Here is a 25,912-nt window from a genome sequence, read left to right on the forward strand (position 1 = left end):
GCCCTGAGCAATAGGAGGATTCTATAGCTGAGTCTATGATCAGTACAGGAAGTCATGGTGAAGGGCATCTCTCTACCTGAAAAGTGCAGTAATGCCCAAAGACCTCTGAGGAGCAATTAGGAAATGGTCTCATGGGCCAATGAAAGGAACAAGCGAGACTCTGGCAGGACTATGTGTCCAGCTCACTTGGATGCAATTTGGGGCAATCTAATCATGGATGGAGAAGGGATGGCAATAATTCTGAGATTGAATTTTTGTCTCTGCTAATAAATAACTGGTTACATTAGATTTAATTATTTAAATGTTTATGTTTTTATATTTAAAGTGGTTTTTTTCCCCCAGTGCTGGGAATTCAACCCAGGGCCTCATGCATGCTAAGGCAAGCACTTTATCACTGAACTACACGCTAAATCCTTCAAATTTTGTCATTTTCTTGTAAATAAAAATTTCTGTTACTTAACTGGTATATTTAGACTACTTTTACTCCTTTAATTATTGATGTAGATGAATTAAAATCTACCATCCTTTATACATATATAAATATTTATATATTTGTAGTTGGACACAATAACTTTATTCTTTTTATATTTATGTGGTGCTGAGGATCGAACCCAGGGCTTCACATGTGTAGGCAAGTGCTCTACCCCTGAGCTACAACCCCAGCCCTAAAGTCTACCATTTTATACCTGTGTTCTATTTGTTCCACCTTTCCTTTGATTCTTTTTTCTTCCATTCTGCATTCTTTTGGATTATTGAGAGTATTGTGACTCCATTTTATCTTCATTATTGGTTTACTACTTAAGCCTCATTTCCAAAAATATTTAGTGCTTACCCTAGAGCTTAAAATATACAGTTAAGTCATCACAATCCTCCTTCAGATAACATTATTCCACTTCTTGTGTTGCATGAGGACCTTGGAGTCATGCATTTCCAATTCTACCCTTCTGTCCTTTGTGCTGTGGTTAGCGTATATTTTATTTTTACATATGCTGTAAGAACAAAATACATTGATACAACTGACTTCTGTTTTAAATAATTAATTATCTTTTAGAGCAGTTAAAAATAAGGGGAAAAGAGCCCAGTATCATGGCACAGTTTTTTAACCCAAGAGACTTGGAGGCTGAGGCAGAAGGATTGCAAGTTCAAGGCCAGCCTCAGCAACTTAGCAAGATCCTGTCTTTAAAAAAAAATGAAAATAAAAAGAGCTGGGGATGTAGGTCAGTGGTAGAATATTCCTGGGTTCGATTCCTGTACAAAAAAAAAAAAAAGGAAAAAAGAATTTAAATTTACCATAATTCATGCCAGAGCTCTTTCTTTTCTTTATGTAATTCCAAATATGAGACAGTATAATTTTAGAATTAATCAAAGTATTTTCTTACAATTGTATGATAAAAGTTATTACATCATCCAAGGGATTTTATAAAAGATAAAAACTGATAATGAATTTTCTCCTTTTCAATGTATGCATGTATTAAATGATAATGCATAGTAGAGCATTTTTCTTCTTTAAAAAAACTTGAATATTTTCACACCTGTAAATATATGCATGAAATTTATATGACATATTCATGGCATTTATAGTCAAGTATTTATATTAAATTATTAAGTTGTATTTTTTAAATAACATTTTTATTGTTGTTGTTTATTTTTTATGTGGTGATGAAGATTGAACTCAGGACCTCATGCATGCTAGGCAGGCACTTTACCACTGAGCTATCTCCCCAGCCCCAGTTGTATTTGTTGTTGTTGTTGTTGTTGTTGTTGTTGTTTTGGCACTAGGGATTAAACCCAAGGGCATTCTACCACCAAGCTATACCCCCAGCACTTTTTACTTTTTGGAGGCAGACTCTCTAAATTGCCAAGGTTAGCTTCAAATTTTGTAATCCTTTTGCCTCAGCCTCCTGAGTTTCTGGGATTACAGGTGTGTGCCACCACACCTGGCCATAAAGTTCAAATTTTAAGACCCCCTTTGGATTGCATGTTATCACTAACACCAACTGAAAAAAAAAAAAAAGATTCAAAACAAATTACTTTGATGCTTTATATTAATTAGGCTCTTTAATTGTGGCCTACTTATATGGTATTATTAAATTCCACGAAAATAGCCTATGCATTAAACTAAGTCAGTTAAACTGTCAAAAGCATTTTAAGAGTCCTGAACATCTGTAATTTCAGTGGCTCAGGAAAATGAGGTAGGAGGATCTCAAATTCAAGGCCAGCCTGGGAAATTTAAACCTGTCTCAAAATAAAATAAAAAAGGGCTGGGGATATGGCTCAGAGGTAGAGTGTGCCTGGGTTCAATATCTAGTGCAGGGGGTAAGAGAGGGCTAAAAGTCTGAATAAGTGTTAAGACACTTGGCAAATGAAATACTTTGACATTACTTCCAAATTTATAGCACTTGTTTTTTTAATTCCCAACAAGCCCAATGAGAAAAACGTGATGGTGCTTCTAAGGGAGGCCAGTGATCTATCATGACTGATCTCTAACTTTTACATGACATACTGAGGAGGGCTATATTTCAACTAATGAAATTTTGCAACCTAAGCTTTGTGTTTGATTTTCAACAACATCAGTTCCATGACTACAAAAACTGAGATTATTTTAAACATGCCAGAGAAGTTCTGTGATCCTAAGACCATGATTTTATCTGGGAGTTAAAGAACTTGAGCTTGTCATTTTTGTTTCTTTGTGTCAGTGCTCCCAAACACTTGGAAGAGTCTGTAAAGCTTGAGTGCAGCAGCTGCATGGACTCCCACAATATTTGCTTAATTGTCATTTAAATGCAATTAACCACAGGCGGGAATGTAATTGTAAAGCTGCTGCATGCATGAGTTATTAGCATCTAATTCCCATTGGCAAGGAGCTCAACATTTCACTCAATCCCCAAAACCCATCCTTTAGTGTCTGTTTCCAGGGGCAATTTTAGATACCAATTTTATAGCAGTCGGGGTCCAGTCAGGAAACAAAAATCACACCAATAATTTGAAGAGGAGAAATTCAAACATCCTGCCTGCTGCAAAGGAACTTGACACAGGGTCTAAGTCAGAGTGGGTCTACAAAAGAGGTTCACAAAAGTGCTGAAGAGCAGATGGAGCAGAGATGGTCTATAAAAAGAGGGCCAGGAAGAATAGATTTGGGGCTGAGACAATAAGTTGATGACTGTCACTTTTAAAAATACATTCAACAGGCATGGCACATGCCTGTTATCCCAGTGGCTCTGGAGTCTGAGGCAGGAGAATCCCAAGTTCAAAGCCAGCCTCAGCAATTTAGTGAGGCTCTAAGTAACTCAGTGAGACCCTGTTTCAAAATTAAAAAAAAAAAATAAAACAGGCTGGGGATGTGGCTTGGTGGTTAAGTATCCCTGGGTTCAATCCCTGTTACAAAAATATTAAATAAATACATAAATAAATGCATGTATTCTTTTCCAAGTTCCTGGTGAGTTACAACATAAGCTGCAACCATTTTAAAATCAGTTTTTGCTATCACCTGGCCTTAAGTTCAGGAATTCAGATTGGTCCAGTACCAATGACAAAACAACCCCACATGAGAGCTAAATGTGAGAGTGATCACCCTTAACTTACAGTAATTAATTTTTCCTTGTTATTCTTTCTCATAAGAAAACTGAGAGTTAGATAACAAATGTGGGACATGGAAAATGTGTCCGCCTTGAAGAGGAAAAAAAAAATCATTGACCCAAAATAGATATGAGGGAAAAGTGTTTTGTACAAATACTTGTAATGAGTATTGTGGTGGCTTTAAAGTATGTCATTAAATTATTCAACAATCTTCAAATGGTAGAGCCTAATTCCCTGATTTCTAATGTATGCTGGACTTCATTTTTTTTCCAGAAATAGAATATGATAGAAGGCACAGTGTATGATTTCCTATGTAAAGTCACAAAAGGCGTTGCCACTTCTACCACTTGCTTTTTGGGCCACTCACTTTGAGGGAAGCCAGGCAGCATGTCATGAGGACACCTAAGAAGCTGGCAGAGAAGTCCATGTGAGCAGCTGCTGGGTTCAGTCCCTAGTACCACAAAAAAGAAAACAAAAACAAAAACAAAAGCACACCAAGGAAATTATCTACTGAAAGCTCTTAGATCACAAATGAAGCAGCTTGGGACAATAATTTTGATATAAATGATTTATTATCGATAGATTCTTGCAAAACATTGGCTCTTTCCAATTAGGAAGATTTGAAATAGGCTATGCAAAAGTATCTGTCAATAATAGGAGACCAGAGATCCAGTCTTGGTAAATGATGTTTCTTCATTCCCCTCTTCAGGGAATAAGAATGGCCGAGTAACACCCCAGAGTTCAGGATTTGGTCATCACTAAAATTAATAATATTTTTCTTTAAATTCTTCAGACTTCCCAGCTACTCAGGATGCCGAAGCAACAGGATTGCAAGTTCAAGGCCAACTGGAGTATTTTAGCAAGACCCTGTCTCAAAATAAAAAGGAGTGGGATGTAGCTTAGTAATAGAACACACCTGGCTTTAATCCCCAGTGTCCCCTGTACATAGACACACATAAACACACACACACACACACACACACACACACAGACTTGATGAAGAATGAGATCTAAAGAAATAGCTAATTAGAAGATTTCGAAACCAGACAAAGACACCTCAAAGAAAGAAAACTACAGACCAATATCTTTGATGAACCTAGATGCAAAAATCCTCAATAAAATTCTGGCGAATCGGATACAAAGGTACATCAAAAAAATTGTGCACCATGATCAAGTAGGATTCATCCCTGGGATGCAAGGATGGTTCAATATACGGAAATCAATAAATGGTATTCACCACATCAATAGACTTAAAGATAAGAACCATATGATCATCTCAATAGACGCAGAAAAAGCATTTGACAAAGTACAGCATCCCTTTATGTTCAAAACATTAGAAAAACTAGGGATAACAGGAACTGACCTCGACATTGTAAAAGCTATCTATGCTAAGCCTCAGGCTAGCATCATTCTGAATGGAGAAAAATTGAAGGCATTCCCTCTAAAATCTGGAACAAGACAGGGATGCCCTCTATCACCACTTCTATTCAATATAGTTCTCGAAACACTGGCCAGAGCAATTAGACAGACGAAAGAAATTAAAGGCATAAAAATAGGAAAAGAAGAACTTAAATTATCACTATTTGCGGATGACATGATTCTATACCTAGAAGACCCAAAAGGGTCTACAAAAAAACTACTAGAACTAATAAATGAATTCAGCAAAGTGGCAGGATATAAAAATCAACACGCATAAATCAAAGGCATTTCTGTACATCAGCGACAAAACTTCTGAAACAGAAATGAGGAAAAACACTCCATTCACAATATCCTCAAAAAAAATAAAATACTTGGGAATCAACCTAACAAAAGAGGTGAAAGATTTATACAATGAAAACTACAGAACCCTAAAAAGAGAAGTAGAAGAAGATCTTAGAAGATGGAAAAATATACCCTGTTCATGGATAGGCAGAACTAACATCATCGAAATGGCGATATTACCAAAAGTTCTCTATAGGTTTATTGCAATGCCAATCAAAATCCCAATGGCATTTCTTGTAGAAATAGATAAAGCAATCATTACATTCATATGGAAAAATAAAAGACCCAGAATAGCAAAAGCAATTCTAAGCAGGAAGTGTGAATCAGGCGGGATAGCAATACCAGATTTCAAACTATATTACAGAGCAATAGTAACAAAAACAGCATGGTACTGATACCAAAACAGGCGGGTGGATCAATGGTACAGAATAGAGGACACAGAGACTAATCCACAAAGTTACAACTATCTTATATTTGATAAAGGGACTAAAAGCATGCAATGGAGGAAGGATAGCATCTTCAACAAATGGTGTTGGGAAAACTGGAAATCCATATGCAACAAAATGAAACTGAATCCCCTCCTCTCGCCATGCACAAAAGTTAACTCAAAGTGGATCAAGGAGCTTGATATCAAATCAGAGACTATGCGTCTGGTAGAAGAAAAAGTTGGCTCTGATCTACATATTGTGGGGTCGGGCTCCAAATTCCTTAATAGGACACCCATAGCACAAGAGTTAATAACAAGAATCAACAAATGGGACTTACTTAAACTGAAAAGTTTTTTCTCAGCAAGAGAAACAATAAGAGAGGTAAATAGGGAGCCTACATCATGGGAACAAATTTTTACTCCCTACACTTCAGATAGAGCCCTAATATCCAGAGTATACAAAGAACTCAAAAAATTAAACAATAAGATAACAAATAACCCAATCAATAAATGGGCCAAGGACCTGAACAGACACTTCTCAGAGGAGGACATACAATCAATCAACAAGTACATGAAAAAATGCTCACCATCTCTAGCAGTCAGAGAAATGCAAATCAAAACCACCCTAAGATACCATCTCACTCCAGTAAGATTGGCAGCCATTATGAAGTCAAACAACAACAAGTGCTGGCGAGGTTTTGGGGAAAAGGGTACTCTTGTACATTGCTGGTGGGACTGCAAATTGGTGCGGCCAATTTGGAAAGCAGTATGGAGATTCCTGGGAAAGCTGGGAATGGAACCACCATTTGACCCAGCTATTCCCCTTCTCAGTCTATTCCCTGAAGACCTTAAAAGAGCGTACTATAGGGATACTGCCACATCTATGTTCATAGCAGCACAATTCACAATAGCTAGACTGTGGAACCAACCCAGATGCCCTTCAGTAGATGAATGGATAAAAAAAAATGTGGCATTTATACACAATGGAGTATTACACAGCACTAAAAAATGACAAAATCATGGAATTTGCAAGGAAATGGATGGCACTAGAGCAGATTATGCTTAGTGAAGCTAGCCAATCCCTAAAAAACAAATACCAAATCTCTTCTTTAGCAACTAAGAACAGAGCAGGGAGGAAGAGCAGGAAGAAAAGATTAACATTAAACAGAGACATGAGGTGGGAGGGAAAGGGAGAGAAAAGGGAAATTGCATGGAAATGGAGGGAGACCCTCATTGTTATACAAAATTACATATAAGAGTTTGTGAGGGGAATGGGAAAATAAACAAGGAGAGAAATGAATTACAGTAGATGGGGTAGAGAGAGAAGATGGGAGGGGAGGGGAGGGAGGATAGTAGAGGATAGGAAAGGTAGCAGAATACAACAGTTACTAATAGGGTATTATGTAAAAATGTGGATGTGTAACCGATGTGATTCTAAAATCTGTATTTGGGGTAAAAATGGGAGTTCATAACCCACTTGAATCTAATGTATGAAATATAATATGTCCAGAGCTTTGTAATGTTTTGAACAACCAATAAAAACAAAACAAAACAAAACAAAATATCAATTATGGGAATAAGAGTCCAAAAAAAAAAAAAAAAGAAAGAAGAAGATTTACATGTAGCTGAAGGACTTCTCAATGGATGTGCATATATTAGGTTGAGAAGGGGTGCAGTTTCTTCTTTGGGCAGCTTCCTTGGTATATCAACATATAAATATCCTTTTTTGTTTTTCAGATGCTGATTAGTTTTGTAAGAAATCCTCCAATCTTTGGTCCAACAGTATATCATAAGCTCCCGTTGGAATTATGGGAGATCTCACTATTTATCTTTTTAAAAAAATTTATTTATTTATTCCCCACTATTTATCTTAAAGGCTAATTTGATCTCCCCAACCCTTTCCAGCATGGTATTACCTCATCTCCACTATGCCTAGTATTCCAGAATTCAAAGCCTCTTTGGTTCAACTTCTCCAGACAGTGAACTTTGCTCTGGGTTTCTGCAGAGATAAGTAAGGGAGAGGTCAGAGGATAGGGGAAGAAATCTATGCAGACCAACTGCTCCTGTTCTCAGCTCAGTCCTGTACCACATTCTTCAAAGGTTACTGAGGGCCATATGCCTAAACCTGGAGTTTAGGACAGAAGTTTTTTTCCTTCCTGTTACCTTCTCCTTGTAGGTGCTTAGGTAATTGTTTAAGGTAGGATTTAGGAAGAAGAAAAAGATAATGCATACATTCAGCCTATCATATTTACACCAAATCTTTACTTTTTAAATTTCATTTTTTTTTGTATCAAATATTTTTTGGTGTGCAAAGAGAGATGAGAATTTAAGCTGCATCTCACTCTGTACCAGATCTAACCAAAGACACACTATTTATTGAATGTGCTTTCTTTTCCCCCTGTTTATTTTTGTGAATCAGAAATGGCATCACAAAAGTTAAATCATTTCCTCTGAGCCTAAGATGAGGCATGAAGATATCCAGAGGGAAGTTATTGAAGCATTGGAAATGATATGTGGGAGTGTATGGAAACATGAAAATGGATGGGAAATGGAAAATGAGGCTGATAAAAAAAATACTGGGTCAGGTCTTAAAGGATATTTTACACCATATGGAAAAATCAGACCTTATGTGTAGGACAACCACATGATAATTACGACAAGTTAAGCCCAACATTTTAAAAGATACATATGAACCATGTCGTTACTAATTGATTAATCGACTTCCTTGTGGTCCCCCTTTCAGCATTTATTTTTTCGCCTTTTGCTTTCCCAAGTACAGTTTTTTATGATTCCATCAATAATTCATGCCTCTATGGTTTTCATTTCTTTTTGCATTTGAATGTGACCCCATTAAAGAGTTACTCATCTAAGTTATGCTAAGTAAGTTCTGTTTATATCCCTGGCTAAGTAGGAAACTAGGCAGGGTATACACAGGCTCAAAAGTATATAATGGACACAAAGGTGAAACTTAGAGGCTGAAAAAAAATAAGAATTAAAATATCAGAAGACACATCCATGGCTGCATAATGCAGGGAAGACAGATTCTACACCTTAAAAAAGTTAAAATTTCTGGTCTGTGAATGCAGCTCAGGGTCAAGCACTTGCTTAGGATGCGGGAAGAGTGTTGATTCATGAAGCATGAAGGCGCTGGCTGAATCCTCAGCATCTCTCCCATTAAGAAAAGTTCAAGATGCCAAAACAACTCAGAAAAAATATATAGCAGTTCATACTTACTACAATGTATTAGACATATGTCCTATTTTTGTAAATATGCAATGAAATAAGAAAGTATGACCCAAACTCAGGAGAAAAAAGTGGTTAATAAAAATTGACTTTCAGTGGGCCCAGATATTGGATTATTGGAAAAAGACTTCAAAACAACTATTATAAATAAGTTCAGAGAATTAAAGAAAAGTATCATAAAAACTAGAGAATATCAATGGAGAAATTGAAACTACATAATTTTTTAAAATTATTATTTCAATTGTACAAATTTGTGGGGTAGAGTGTGATAGTTCTATATAAAGTTCTATACGTTATATAGTGTATAGTGGTTGAATCAGGGTAGGTGACATTCTGAGGTCTAAAACTAAAATCTATGAGATGGGCTCAAGATTTGAGATGCAGAAGGAGGCATCACTGAACTTGAAATAGAGCAATAGGAAACATTCAATGCAAACAACAGAGTGAAATAAGCAAGAAGAAAAAATAAACAGAGCCTCAAATATTAAAAGTATAAGCCTATAGATCCAAGAAGACAAAGAGAAAATCTTGAAAAGAGCAAGAAAAAATGGACAAGATTTTTTTCTTGTCTTTATCTAAGTGTGCTTACTTTTCTGATGCTCTGTAGATTCAAAACTCAGAATGAAGAAAGATATAAAGTGACTAGTAGTTATATAGTGGTTTTAGTGACTAAATCAGTCAAAATAAACTTTTAAGAAAGAGATTTCTAGGGACAAAAGACAATCACAATTGACACACATCTAAAACAGCCCCAAAATACATGCAGCACAAACTGACCCACTTGAAAGGAGAAACAAATAATTAAACAATCACAGATGGAGTTTTCAGGACTCCTCTCATAGAAATTGATAAAACAACTAGACAGAAAATAAGTGAGAATATAGAAGACATGAATAGAACCACCAACCAGGTTGGCCTTTTTAATATACAAAAACATTCTATGCCCAAATTACTAGAGTAAGTGGTATTTTCAAGCACGCATGGAACATTCTCTAGTAGAAACTATAAAACAAGAATATAAAGCAAGTCTTAGGCTGGGGATGTAACTCAGTGGCAGAGTACTTACCTAGCATGTGTGAGGCACTAGGTTCCATCCTCAGCACCACATTAAAAAATAAATAAAATAAAATAAAATAAATAAAATAAAGGCATATTGTCCATCTACAACTATAAAAAAAATTTTAAAAAGAATATAAAGCAAGTCTTAATAAACTGAAAATGAATTAAAATCATGCAAAATATATTCCCTTGCCCACAATGGAATCAAATTATAAATCAAAAACAAACAATAAAAGGACTCTCCAAATATTTGGAAATTAAACAACACATTTTAAATAATTATGACTCAAAGAAGAAATCACAAAAACATTAGAAAATATATTGAATTGAATAATGAAAATACAACATGTTATTTAAATGCTTTTTATTTTTAGCACATTATAGTTATACATAATAATGGGATTCATTTAACATATTCTTAAATGCAAATAGCATAGTTTTCTCCCTTTCAATCCCCAGTAGTACTTCCCTCTCTCTACCCCTCCTTGTCTCTGATCACCTTCCCCTACTCTATTGGTCTTCCTTCTATTTTATTTATTTATTTTCAAATTGGTATATCATAGTTGCATATAAAATTGGAATGCATTGTGGTACATTCATATGTGCATCTAGTATAATTTGGTTCATTTTATTCCCTAGTTCTTCTAGTCTACTGATCTCCCTTATAATTACTTTTAAAAAAACTTTTATTAAAAAAAAAAAAAACTTTTATTGATGCTTATAATTGCACATAATAGTGGAATTTATTATGGAATATTTGTACATTCACTTATCATAATTAAATCTATCTCATTCCCCAGTTCTTCCATAGCTAGGCCCTCCCCCTTGCCCCCTGATCTGCTTGCTCTGCTGTGCTGGTCTACCTTCCATTATGATTATTATTAATTCAATTAGTATGTTATAATTACATATAAAAACAAAATTTATTGTGGTATATTCATACATTGACATAGCATAATTTGGTAGATTTAATTCCCCAATACGTCCCTATTCACACCCCTTCTCTCTCTCTCTCTCTCTCTCTCTCTCTCTCTCTCTCCCTCGATCTCCTTCCTTTACTCTACTGGTCTCTGTTATATTTTAATGAGATTAGATTCCCCTTTTAAAAATTCCTCCCCCACATCCCATCCCCGCCACCTCTTTCTGTTACTTCCACAGATAAAACATTCAATGCTTAACTTTCTGAGTCTGGCTTATTTCACTTAGCATGACATTCTCCAGTTCCATCCACTTACCAGCAAATGGCATAATTTCATTCTTTATGGCCAAGTATTATGCATATATACCACATTTTCTTTATCCATTCATCTGTTTATGGGCATCCAGGCTGGTTCCATAACTTGTCTATTGTGAATTGAGCTGCTGTAATCACTGTTATGAACAATATGTCAACATGTATGAGGTGCAGCTAAGATAGGTTTACAAGGTGATTTTATAGCTTTATATATGTCTATAAAAAAGGAAAGAAGGTCTGAACTTGGTAATGTAAGTATTCCCCTTAAGAAGCTAGAAAACTAAGAGCAAATCAAACCCAAAGTATAGAAGGAAGAAAATAATAAGGATCAAAGAGCAGAAATAAGTGAAATAGAAAAATAAAAAGACAATAGGAAAAAGTCTATAAAATCAAAAGTAGTTTCTTTGAAAAGATCAACAAAATGAATAAGTCTTCAGTTAGACTGGCCAAAAATAAAAGAGAGGACACAAATTACCTAAATTAGGAATTAGGAAAAACAAATCACAATTATCATTATAACCCTACAAAAATTAAAAGGAATAGTTTAATTTCATGTCAATAAAACTGTTTCAAAAAAGAAACAGAATTTTAAAAAAATCTATAACATAGAGAAAAGTAACCAAGGGGTGGAAGTGAGGAGGAAGGGGGAAAGTGCTGGGGACTGATGTTGGCCAAATTATTTTGTTATATTGTGTATGGTGTGCATGTACGAATCTGTAACAACAAATCCCATCACAGCAATGCACAAATAAAAACTATAATAATTATGATGCACAAATTTAAAAATCAGGGAAAAAATCTACATCAAACAAAGAAATTGAATTTTCAATTAAAACCCTTTCAAACAGAAAATCCCAGACCCAGCAGGTTTCAATGATTAATACTAACAAATGTTACGGTAGAAATAATACTATTCCGACTGAAAATAGAGAAGGAGGGGATAGTCATTCCAATTATTATTATTGTTATTATTACTATTATTTATTTTTAGTTGATGAACACAACACCTTTATTTATTTATTTTTATGTGATGCTGAGGATCAAACCCAGTGCCTCACGTGTTGAAGGCAAGTGCTCCCCACTGAGCCACAAACCCAGTCCTCCTTTCAGTTATTTTATGAATAGTATTGATTTATCAATATTCCCCAATGCTAAATCTATATCACAAGAAAATTACAGACCAATATCCCTAATGAACATAGACACAAAAAGCCTTCATAGGATATTGGTAAACAGAATCCAGCAATGTAAAATTGTTTTGACATTCAGAAATCAATTACACAATGCTTCATATTAATAGAATAAAGGACACAATTTATGCAATCCTTTCAATAGACACAAAAAAGCGACCAACTAAGCTCACCACACTTCTAGTGATAAACTCCTGGACAAATTAGGACCAGAAGAGAATTGCCTTAATTTAAGGAAGAGCATTTATGAAGTACCTATAACTAACATGATAAATGGTGAAAGACTGAATACTTTGATCCTAAAATTCACAAGTTTATTAATATGAAAGAAGAAACAAGGGGAAGGAGGAAAGAATAAAAGAAACTTAAAAGAAACAGAAATGAAAGCGGAGATGGGGGCGGGGGCACAAAATCCTCTAGACAAATCTAATAGCTTTTTAAAAAATGATGGTGAGTAAGGCGGCTTAAGGGGGTGAAACACCTTCAACATTTGTAAACCCAAGTTCTATGCTGAGGCTCTGGGAAACAGAGCAGGGTAAATATGAGGACAGAAGTCAATGAGCAAAAAACAAAACAAATGTTCATTTGCATACCACTTTTCCACACGGAAGCCTCATTTTATTGTTTGTATGTTTAAAGTAGTTTCTACAATGAGCAATGCTCTGATTCTGTGCTGTTATGTGTCTTTCACTACATTCTGGTTGGAATGTGTGTATTGGAACATGCCCAGCACCATTATTAATTGCATTAGAGCATACTATACTAAGCCAGGACCTTTCTCATTTGGGTTTCAGTAATGACTGGTGTCTTACGAATAATCTTGATGAAGCATATATTTAGATTTGATTTGGAGGGAAGTAAGACTACCATCTGATCTATCCCATAAGAAGGGTTATTATTAGGCCTCTTATGATAGGTGTTCTTGGAACCTCTTAATCAACATTTTAATCAGGGCCCTAGGAGATATAATAGCCCAGCAATTTACAACCAACTGATACTAAACAAGAGTCCTGTGCCATATGAGATGTCATCTGAATTCATAGCAAGCTTGGAGAATTGGAGTCATAAACAGAAGTAACTTTGGTGAATACTTTCCTAGAGGGGTAAATACTAGCACAAATACAAAATGTGGCTAGAAGTGCTGGCTCATTTTTGTACCCTGTAGCAGAAACACATTGTTAACATTTCAAATAATGATCCTTTCTCATAGTCCATCTTGTTCATTGACCTTACTCAACCATTATTGCAGGGAGCATTGGAGTTGTCTTTAATCTCTAAATTTTATTTCCAATCCTACTGCTAAAAGCACTACACCAACTTTTTAAATGTATTAATCCATGAGAAAGACATGGATACAAAAAGGAATTGGAGTGCCAGTACTCAGTATGATTGCTTTGAAGATCACCGTAGGATCCTTGCAGAGCAGAGAGGAAAATCTTTTATTATTATTATTACTTAGAAATAAATTTGATTCAAAAAGAGTCACGAGTCTGTGGGAAGGAAAATCAATTGAGTCCCCAGCTAGAACTGACAATCTGAGGGCTAATTCCAGAGAAACAGACACAAAAGTTCTAGAAGGAATGAAAAATCCTTCCTGAGATTCCACTAGAAATCCTTTGCTTCAAAGTATCATGGATCAGAAATCTGAGGAGCTGAGTCTAGCTTCTGGCCCATCTGCCCAGACAGTGTGGAGGCCAAGAAAAATAATTGGAACTGGGTACTTCACAAACTGCCAATTCAACTAGGCTAAAACTAGATTTTGGTGATATTAGGATAAAAATTAAAAATCTGGGTTTTGTAAACCTATCCATTTCCAAGATCTCATATTTGCTTCCTTTTTTTTTTTTTTTCAGTGTTTTATTTTATTTTATTCCAACCAAGTCCCAGCTGAATCAAGAGGAAAACCAATGTAACACACCTAAAATTGGGATTAATAATGGACATACTCCAGAGGCAGATAAGGTGGGATAGAGCCAAAGAATCTGAGGCTGAGAGAAAAGTGAGGAAGTAGGATGAGGCAGGGCTGTGAGCAGCAGGCCATGCCAACACCTTCCTTCCTAGGGATTCTTACCTTATCTTTATGCTCTTCCTTGAAGTTGTGCTTGCACAGTGGCCTTGGGTCAGAGGTGAAAAAGCTTTGTGATTTCCCATTGTCAGGGCAGGAGGAACAAATAAAGAATAGCCTCTGCGGAATTGTGGAATGTTTATTATCCTAAGAAAAGCATTTGTCTTCTCTCACAGGGGACATCCTGTCATCTTATCTTAGAACTGCCCATGAAATAGCCTCAATTGTCTTTAATATTAGAGAAAATCAGGAGCACAGGACCTAATCAGGCAACCTGTCTATGGGCGCTCATCCAGCAGCAGTGGCTAAGTTCAAAAATCAAACCCCACACTATTCAGGCAATTAAAATGACCCTGAAACCAAGCACTCTTACCTGATCCCAACCCCAGTTCCTGCCCTGTCCTTTCCTCCTCCACCCTTCCCAGGCAGCAGCATGTCAGATGCTACATCCTTGAATAGAGTATCAGAGGTCAACTCCAGAGATGAGAAATGAAACTCATGGACTAATTTTTACTGTGAACTCTTAGGACATTCAAGAGCTGGGAGAGGTTGGTACAACCCCACTTGCCATAGAGTTCACTTTTTTTGTTTGTTTGTTTTGCTTTTCTGGCATCCAGTGCCTGGATTCCCTTATGGGACATATAGCTGCTTCCACAACTCTGAAATTGCCAGTGATTGATGATCTTGGAAAAAAAAAATCTGTTCTTTTTTTTTTTTTTTTTTTAAAAAACTACATTTTCTTCCTTTGAGTTAGGATTTTAGCATTGTCTTTCTTTAATCTCTTCTGCAGAATCTGCAAATAAATATGACATTAATGAAATTTCATTATTATCTTCTGTGACCAAGTAAATACTGTACAATCATACTTCTGGTCTTTCTCTTCTTCCCTTCCAATTTTTGATGCTTACTTTGCAGAATAGCTTTCCAAAATAGCTTTCTAAAATGAATTTGGAAACGAAGTATATATTTTATGTCTTTATTTCCCTGTTTTCACTAGTTCTTTGCAGTCTTGTCTATAATAAACTCATGCTTTCAAACCAAAAGACAACACAGTCATAGAATTATATAGGATAATGTTTGAGCTGATGTTATCTTTATTTCATTAACTCATATTTGGAAGTTTGAAAAATGGCAATTTAATAGCTGTAGAGTCTGACAAAATATTTCCCAGTTCACAAAGTTTAATTTTGTAATTAAACTGCAAAAAAAAAAAAAAAAAAAAATTGCAAAAGAACTTTTTAACCCTATGTGGATGGAAATTAAATAGTGAAAAGAAGTCCAAAAACCACAATGACATCTTCATCTCTAGCACAGATATTATATAAAAATTTATTCTTAAATTAAATCTGGTCTCTTTTTTTGGCTTTAACATTACGTAATTTTGTAACACTCTCACTGTATGCAAAAGATCATTAGCATATATTTTATCAAATATGATACAACATAATTTTATGTTTTAAATAAACAGAAGATTCCTATTTCAATGATTTCTAAGAAGATTCATTGTTGGGGCTGGAGTTGTAGCTCAGCAGTGAAATGCTTGCCTCAAAGGTGTGAGGCACTGGGTTGATTCTCAGCACCACATATAAACAAGTAAATAAAATAAAGGTCCATCAACAACTAAAAATAATATATATTTTTTTTTTTAAAAAGATTCATTGTTAAGTCAAAGACTAGGGAAAATGGCTACTACAAAAATCATTTTACTGATTGTGTCATTTTTCCTAACATAATATAGTTATACACACTTCTTTAATTTATAAATAGTGGAAGTTTACCAATCACATGTGAACCTTGGAAATTCTGTCTAAAGTGTGCATAATAAACAAATGAATCGTTGTTTTAGACAAATACAGGGAGACTTTTAAGCCTCAGACTTTTGATAAATGGCAGAAGCCCACATAACTGCCGAGGACCAGTTGGACAGGAATTGGCAGCGATAACAAACAGAACAATGAAGGTCCATTATCATAGAGTTCACAGAAGAATGACTTGGCACCTGGCCAGATGTATAATCAGTCTTTTTTAGTCTTTATCACACAAGCCAATGGGTTTTTCCAAATAATAGTAAATTAGGCGAGGCTCTTACCCTTCTTTTTTTTTTTTTTTTTTTAACCAAGAGGATTTCCTGACAATCTGTCTAGAAGTTCTGATAATATCTTTCTTTAAATGGTACATCGTGTATCTAAGATAAAATAATGATCTTTGGTAGCAGCTTTTCAATTTGGGGATGTTTGGGGAATTTTATTTTCAATTGATTCTGTTGACATTTTTGTTAGTCTACATTGAAGTTGACCTTACCTTAGTCCAAATTCCCAAACAGTGTGCTTTGTTCTAATAAATGAGAGCCACATTGTTATATGGCAGCCACCCATTCCATGGTGACAACCACTGCTACCCAAACGTCACTTATGCCTCCAACTCCAGGTAGGACACATGTCTTTGTAACCAAATACCTCTGTTTATTAACACACTGAAGTTATTGCTGCTGCTTAATTAAGACACCTCCAGTTTTAACTGTCCTAATTGTCATGATTTATCTCAACTGAAATCTAAATTGTTGGTTGGGAAAATAGTCCTCAAACTTAGATCATTTAAGGCTCTATTTATTGTTAAGTCTTATAAAGAAGTACATTTTTTATTTTTTATATTTATTTTTAGTTGTAGCTGGACACAATACCTTTATTTTATTTATTTATTTTTATGTGGTGCTGAGGATCAAACCCAGGGCCTCACATGTGCTAGGCAAGCGTTCTACTATTGAGCCACAACCCCAGCCTATATTCTTTCATTTTTAATATTACTAAAGAAATTATTTTTTAAAAATAATTTTTAACAGACATTTTACTTTTCCTTTTTTAATAACTTTATTTTATTTATTTATTCATTTTTATGTGGTGCTGAGGATCGAACCCAGGGCCTTGCACACGCGAGGCGAGGTCTCTACTGCTGAGTCATAACTCCAGCCCCATAAAGAAATTCTTAATTTTTAATTCAGTTTATATGTTCTTTGTAATTAAGAATATAAAATATTTAGGAATAAATTTGACAAAACATGTTAAGACTTACATGTTGAAAACTATAAAACATGTTGATAAATTTTTTTTTTTTAAATTAATGGAAACATACAATGTGTTCAGAAGTTAGAAGACAGTGTTATTAGGAATGGGATATAGCTCCATGGTAGACAGCCTGCCTAGCATGCATGAAGCTCTGGATTTGAGCTCCAGTACCACAAAAACAAACAAAACCAGTGTTGCTTAAATTTCAGTTCTTCCCAAACCGATGTATTCAGTAAAATTCCAATCAAAAGTTTAACATTCTGGGCTGGGGATGTGGCTTAAGCGGTAGCGCGCTCGCCTGGTATGCGTGCGGCCTGGGTTCGATCCTCAGCACCACATACAAACAAAGATGTTGTGTCCGCTGAAAACTAAAAAAAAAATAAATATTAAAATTCTCTCTCTCTCTCTCTCTTAAAAAAAAAGTTTAACATTCTTTTTTTCTGGGGTGATTCATTGGATTATTCTAGAATTCATATGAAAATGAAAAGTACCTGGGATAGTCAAAACAATTTTTAAAATGAAGAACAAAATTGAAAGGCATATATTGTCTGATTCCAAAATTACTATAAATCTACATTATTACAATTGTGTGGGGCTGGGGATGTGGCTCAAGTGGTAGCGCACTCGCCTGGCATGCGTGCAGCCTGGGTTCGATCCTCAGCACCACATGCAAAGATGTTTTGTCCGCCGAAAACTAAAAAATAAATATTAAAAAAATTCTCTCTCTCTTAAAAAAAAATAAAATTGTGTGAAATAGGCATAAAATAGCATCTCAGATCAATGGAATTGAAGAGAAGTAGGCTTGAATAGTTTTCCATAAAAGCACCAAGGCATTTCTTTGGCATGCATGGTGCGCTGGGCACCACATAAAATAAAATAAAGATGTTTTGTCCACTGAAAACTAAAAATAAATATTAAAAAAAATAAATAATCTGCTCTAGTGCCATCCATTTCCCTGCAAATTCCATGATTTTGTCATTTTTAGTGCTGTGTAATACTCCATTATGTATAAATGCCACATTTTTTTTTATCCATTCATCTATTGAAGGGCATCTGGGTTGGTTCCACAGTCTAGCTATTGTGAATTGTGCTGCTATGAACATCGATGTGGCAGTATCCCTGTAGTACGCTCTTTTAAGGTCTTCAGGGAATAGTCCGAGAAGGGCAATAGCTGGGTCAAATGGTGGTTCCATTCTCAGCTTTCCCAGGAATCTCCATACTGCTTTCCAAATTGGCCACACCAATTTGCAGTCCCACCAGCAATATACAAGAGTACCCTTTTCCCCACATCCTCACCAGCACTTGGTGTTGTTTGACTTCATAATGGCTGCCAATCTTACTGGAGTGAGATGGTATCTTAGGGTGGTTTTGATTTGCATTTCTCTGACTGCTAGAGATGGTGAGCATTTTTTCATGTACTTGTTGATTGATTGTATGTCCTCCTCTGAGAAGTGTCTGTTCAGGTCCTTGGCCCATTTGTTGATTGGGTTATTTGTTTTCTTATTGCTTAATTTTTTGAGTTCTTTGTATACTCTGGATATTAGGGCTCTATCTGAAGTGTGAGGAGTAAAAATTTGTTCCCATGATAGGAAAGGTAGCAGAATACAACAGTTACTAATATGGCATTATGTAAAAATGTGGATGTGTAACCGATGTGATTCTGCAATCTGTATTTGGGGTAAAAATGGGAGTTCATAACCCACTTGAATCTAATGTATGAAATATGATATGTCAAGAGCTTTGTACTGTTTTGAACAACCAATAAAAAAAATTTAAAAAATAAATAAATAAATAAATAAATAAATAAAAGGATCCAATTAATTGGACTTCATTGAGATTAAAACAAAAACAAAAAACAAAATTTGCTTCTTGAAAGACACTTAGGAAAATAAAATGTCAAGCAGGGCCTGATGGTACATAATCCCAGCAACTCAGATGTTGAGGCAGGAGGATCCCAAGTTGGAGGCCAGCCTCAGCAGCTTAAGGAAACCCTAAATAAATAAATAAATAAATAAATAGGCCTGGGGGTGTAACTTCGTGGTAGAACCCTCTTGGGTTTAGTCCTCAGTACTGGGTTGTATGGGGTGGGGAGAAAAAAATCTTTGCAATACTTTAATAGACAAAGTTTTTTTTTTTCTCTTAGAATAGAAAAATATCTCTTGTAAGGAGGCCAGTCTTTACTGATATGGGCAAATAATTGAAAAACCTTTCATTAAAGAAGATATATGGGGGGAGGAATGGGTTGTGGCTCAGCAGTAGAGTGCTTGCCTAGCATGTGTGAGGCCCCGGGTTCTATCCTCAGCACCACATAAAAATAAATAAATAAAATAAAGGTATGTGTCCAACTACAACTAAAAAATAAATATTAAAAAAAGATATATCAATGACAAATGAGCATATGAAAAGTTTGTCACTGGTTACTAGAGAAATACAAATTAAAATTACAATGAGATATGACTCATCTTCCAGAATGGCTAGAATTAAAAAGAATGAAAATATCATGTGTTGGTGAGGATTTAAAGCAACTAGAATTCTTTATATGTTGCTGGTGTGTATATACAGTGGACCAATCATTTTGAAAACCAATTTGGCAGTTTCTTAAAGTTGGACTTAAAATTTGACCCAACCATTCCATTCCTGGGTATTTATTCCAGAGAAATGAAAGCAGGAGGATCACAAGTTCAAGACCAACCTCAGAAACTTTGCAAGGACCTAAACAACTTAGGAAGACCCTATCTCAAAATAAAATAAAAAGGGTTGGAAATAAGGCTCAATCATAAAATACCCCTGGGTTCAATCCCTAGTATCAGATAAAAAAGTGCTTAAGTGTGGTTTAATAATATTTTATCATTAAAGCTTATTTTTGAGAATTGTGAAAAATAAAGAAAAATATTGAGCATGTTTCTTATCACTTGGGAATAAGAGCTGTTACTTTCATTTTCAGACTTTTTCATGTAAATATAAACAAAATAACTTGTTAAGATGGGATGATATTATATCTGTTTTATATCATGATTTTAATTTAACATTATATAATGAACATTTTTTCACTTTTTCTTTGTATTTGTGTGTGTGTGTGTGTGTGCGCGCGCGCGCTGCAGACTGAACCCAGAATCTCATGCATATCAGGTAAGCACTCTGCCAGAGAATTGGTTCCAGGACACGCCCCATAACAAGACCCACTAGTGCTCAAATCCTTTACATAGGATTGCGTGGTACTTGCATATAACATAGATACATCCTTTGGTGTGCTTTAAACCAACTATAGATCACTTATAATACCTGATACAATGTAGATATTTGTTAGGTTGTGTGAGTTAGGGAATCATGAAAAGAAAAAAGTCTGTTGTGTTCAGTACAGATGCAATTTTACCCCCAATTATTTTCCATGTGTGGCTGGTTAAACCCATAGTTGTGAAACCCACAGAAACAGAGGGTCAACTGTAAATTGTAAATCATAATTTATATAACATTTCTTGTTTGTGGATATTTAGGTTGTTCTCAAGTTTGCACTTATATGTAATAAACATCTTTGTAAATATGTATTAAACCATGTCCTTCTTTTCTTTTTTTTTAAGTTTTTTTAGATGTTGATGGACATTTATTTTATTACTTTATTTATATGTGGTGCTGAGCATTGAACCCAGTGCCTCACACATGCTAGGCAAGCACTCTACCACTGAGCCCCAGCCCCAGCCCCCATGTCCTTATTTTCTTATATATTCTTAGAAATGGACAGATGATCCAGGAGTATGAATGCATTTAGGACTCCTAATTATATTCAGTTTGACACATGATGTCTAATTGTATTTTAGGATTATTTTACCAACTTAACAATGCTTTTATTCAAAGTGTATAAAGGTACATGAGAGAAACTACCTTACTATATTCTCCAAAGTATTGAATGTCTTGGAACTTTTAAATTCTAATACCATTTTTCTTTCTGTTTAAGGAAATTGCTTGAAAGAAATTATTTTTTTTTAGTGTGACATCTTATTCAAAAGATATGAGTCATCTTTTCAGAAAAATGAAAACCAAAGTATCACTTTTATGAGGCAAGTAATGCCATAGTCATTAACATTGCATTAAACCGTAAGTCATATATTTCTTTTCTACTCTCATGAGCATGTTAATAATACATTTATCTTTTGCTAATATACAAATCCTCTAGTGTAAATAGTCTCTGATTCTGATACACAAACAAGTAAAAATTTTGTAGGATTTTGAAGGCATAGGGTGTGAAATGATCAATTCATTTTTTAGCTTAATATTTTAAGCTCAAAAGTTAAAAAATATTAAGGTTTGCAGGTTTCTAGTAAAAAATGTCACTCGGTTCAAAGTAGTAATTACTTAGCCACATAGCAAGTATGATTTTATATAAATGAACAGTTAAAACTATGAAGAGTCACTCTGTTTAGAATCTAGATAGTTTTCTTGTTTTCAATTTTGTTATATCAGAGATAAAACTGAGACACAGTTTGAGTATATCTTCATTTTTATGTGTATCTTTCAGAATACTGAATCTTCTGGTTCTTTGATGATTCTGACCTCTTGAAAGGAATGGGATATATCCCTGATGGTCAAAAGCCATTGAATATTTAATTTCATATAGTCTGTGATGCTGGAGAGCCCTTGATTCTTAAGAGAATTCAAGTAGGAACAAGGTCCATGAGTCCAATCTCAGATCAGCTTTCAATGGAGATAGTTGGAAAATAAATAGTAAAGAAGTAGACAAGAAGTTACAATATTTGAAGTTAAAGACTGAGTAAATACACTATGGATGAAGTCTAGAGGCACTTGGTCAGTAAAAAATAATCCAAAATGTGATTTAGAAGTAAATGATGTAACTATGGCATTTGCAGATAAATGGATGGAGCTAGGGAATATCATGCTAAGAGAAATATGCCAATCCCCCCCAAAACAAAGAATGAATGTTTTTTTTTTTTTTTTGATATGTGGATACTAATTCACAATGGGGGGTAGCTAGGGAAAAATAGAAGTACTTTGGATTAGGCAGAGGGGAGTGAAGGGAAGGGAGGGGGGTATGGGAGTAGGAAGGTTAGTAGAATGAATTGGACGTTATTACCCTATGTGTATATGGTTACATGACTGGTGTGTTTCTACATCATGTACAACCAGACAAATGAAAAGTTATACTCCATTTATGTGTGGTGTGTTAAAATGCATTCTACTGTCATGTATAACTAATTAGAACAAATTTTTAAAAAAGGAAGTAAATGATGTAGCCAGGCATGGTAACACACATTATAATCACAGTGACTAAGGAGGCTGTGGCACAAGATCACAAATTCAAGGCCAGCCTCATCAACTTAGTGAGAACCTATCATAAAATAAAAAAATAAAATGGGCTAGGGATGTGGTTCAGTGATAGAGCACTCCTGGATTCTCCCCAGTCCTGAAAACTAAAAAAAGAAAAAAAGTTTTAAAAGGAGGAGGAAGAGGTAGTGAAAAGCATGTAGCTGGTGTATAGCTCAGTGATATAGTGCTTGCCTAGTATGCTCAAGGCCCTAGGTTCAGTCCTCAGTACTGCATTAAACAGAGAAGCAGCAAATGATATATGTATTTATTAGATATCACATTTTTTTATGAAATCGTGTTGAAGTTGGGAATGACAGCGCACTCCCAGTGACTTGCAAGGCTGAGGCAGGAGGATCACAACTTGGAGGCCAGCCTCAACAACTTAGCAAGGTGGTAAACAACTTAGAATGACCTGTCTTAAAATTTAAAAAAATTAAATAAATGGGCTGGGAATGTAGCTCAGTGGTAAGTTGCCCCTGGGCTCAATTCCCAGTAATAGTAATTAAAAAAATAGAAATGACAGCTGTAGGAATCTTCCTCTGATGCCTTATGTGCTTCTTGGTGCTTTTCATGCACTCAGTAAATGTTTGCTGAGTGAACAAATGATGATCTTAGGGGAAAAATTTATCTTTAAATATATATATGTATGTATGCATGTATGAGTATAAATGTTTGTGAATATGCATATATTTGTAATATATATGTATATATTTAAAGTGAAAAATAAAAGAACTTCAAAAAAGGAGAGAGACCTTGGATTTGGACGTTACTCTCAGCACAACCTTAGGTGAGATTTCTGTGTGATGAATGAGGAAATGAACGTGAAGATGATCAGGCTGAGTTTCCCCTGAAATTCAATCCAATCCCACTGAAGCCTTTTTTGGCCTACTTCCTCTCCTTCTCCTGTTCTTTCCCATGCAGAGTTCTGGGGGAGGCTGGAAGGGTGGGAAGAAGAATGATGCCTCCCTTCTCAGAGGAAGTAGGCCTCAGAGGCTGCAGTCCTGAGACTCAATGAAAGGTCAAGGAATTGGATGGCCCGGATCTAATTTTTACCAAATGAGGGGCCAGAGAAAAGAAAGAAAACTCAAAAAGGCTGACCTAGTTCCATTTTCATTCCAAGAAAAAATGAATGAGTATTACAACTATCAAGCTTTTAAGTCAAAAAAGGTGCCCTCAGGCCAGGCACCAAGGGTAGTATAGAAGAAAGTTAGAGTTAGATTTGTATCCTCTGGGAGGAAAGAATGAATATAGGGGCCAGGCTAGAGATGACTCACATCCTCAGAAGTTTACATCAGCACAGAACTAAGACATCAAAGGCAGAACTAGTTTCTCTGTAAAACTAGATGGGTGTATTCTATTATTTTTCCATCAGATACTGATTTGTTCTCTAAGATCATAAAATTTCCTTTCCCGAGAATATCTTCTCATGATTGCACACTGCATTTGCATCCTTCTCATTATTAATTCCCGCAGTAACACAGCATGCAAGCTTCACATGATTGCCTGAGTATAAATCCTGGCCCCACCGATTACCAGCCCTGTTCATACCTCCCTCCATTTATTTCTTCAGAGGTAAAAATTAAATTAAAAAAAGAGAAAGACAAAAGGAAGGAAGAAGGAAGGGAGGAAACTAAGAGAAAGAGTACCTTCCACCTGGGTTTATTGTGAGGATTAAATGAAATAGTGCTCAGAAAGCTGTTAGAAAACAACCTGGCCTATAGCTGGAGGTTGCTAAATCTTGTCACTAATTTGTTTGTGCAAGTATTTTCGATATTGGGCAGGTCATATGTAGGGGCTCACTGGCTTTCTCAGTGACAGATTAGCCTAGATTTAGAATAGTGTGGCAGAGACTGCTGAATGTCTGCTGCATCCAGTGTCTCTTAGGTGTCACTTTGGATCTTTCAGTCCCATTTGTTTCTGGGGCTTCAGCCTCTTGTTCTGGCCTAGGAGTTGCTGAGGCTGGCCAGTTCTGCACCTGCTCCGATTTCATACAGATGCCATGTGATGGCGATTCCTCTCATGCCCAAGTCATATGCCTGTTGATTCCCTCTCTGAGGCGTCTCTGCTGGGCTGAGGCATGAGATGCCACAGGAGCTGTTCAGTGCCTGCGCACATACAATCGGAATTGCCAGGAAGCCTGTAGGATGACCTCGACAGAAGGAAGATCTTGTCGAATTTCTCCTCTCACCACACATTGACAGACTTCTGAAGTATAATCATTGACACTTCCATTTGAGGACTGTCCTATCAAATTAAGCAGCCAGTTGTGTTTGACTCATTTGCAACCTTCAATAAAGACTCTAGTATTGGCTCCATCTCCTCCCCTGTCTCACCAGCTCCCTCCCCATTTCTGTTTCCCTGGGTTTTTATTTCCTGATAAATGCCAATCTGTACACATTTACTGCTATCTGTGGAAATCAGGTTAAGATATTTATAACATTTATTCTCCCCTTTTTCTATGTAAGGTAGTACTTTCAATTTTTACTAAGCACATGGCTACTCAGAAAACAGTATAATTTCAAACTTCCAACCTCTCTTGCAGTTAGATTTGGTGATATATATATATATATATATATATATATATATATATATATATATATCATATACACACATATATATAATCAACTATATTATTATATATAATTATAGAGGGAAGCAATCTGGGAAATGTCCTTATCTCTCCCCACTTCTTTTCTTTTGCAGTACTGGAAATTGAACTCGGGACCTCCTGCATGCTCTCAAATGCTCTACCACTCAGGTAAATCTTCAGTTCCTTTTAAAATTTTTATTTTGAGGCCGGGTCTTGTTAAATTTCCCAGTCTGGCCTTGAACTTTGTGGTCCTCTTGCCTGAGTCTCCGAAGGAGCTGGGTTTACAGGTCTGTGTCACCCTGACTTTTAAAAATTTATTTTTCTTGGCTTTAATGTGAACACAATGGCTGGAGCTGGGGCAGCGTTCTTTGGTCACGAGGTGGAAG

General features: G+C 35.6%; 1 long non-coding RNA gene across 1 annotated transcript; it reads right to left on the reverse strand.

Annotated features, from left to right (window-relative positions):
* Window positions 1-4,181: 4,181 nt before the first annotated feature.
* LOC143391185 (uncharacterized) lies at window positions 4,182-14,996 on the reverse strand. The gene is made up of 4 exons (XR_013090270.2): window positions 14,929-14,996; window positions 14,562-14,675; window positions 7,681-7,763; window positions 4,182-4,443 (listed from the first exon to the last, which is right to left on the reverse strand). It is a non-coding gene; the product is annotated as an uncharacterized LOC143391185 (long non-coding RNA).
* Between the last annotated feature and the right edge of the window lie 10,916 nt (window positions 14,997-25,912).

The sequence above is a fragment of the Callospermophilus lateralis genome, chromosome 2, assembly GCF_048772815.1.
Source record: "Callospermophilus lateralis isolate mCalLat2 chromosome 2, mCalLat2.hap1, whole genome shotgun sequence".
Classification (NCBI taxonomy): Eukaryota; Metazoa; Chordata; class Mammalia; order Rodentia; family Sciuridae; genus Callospermophilus; species Callospermophilus lateralis.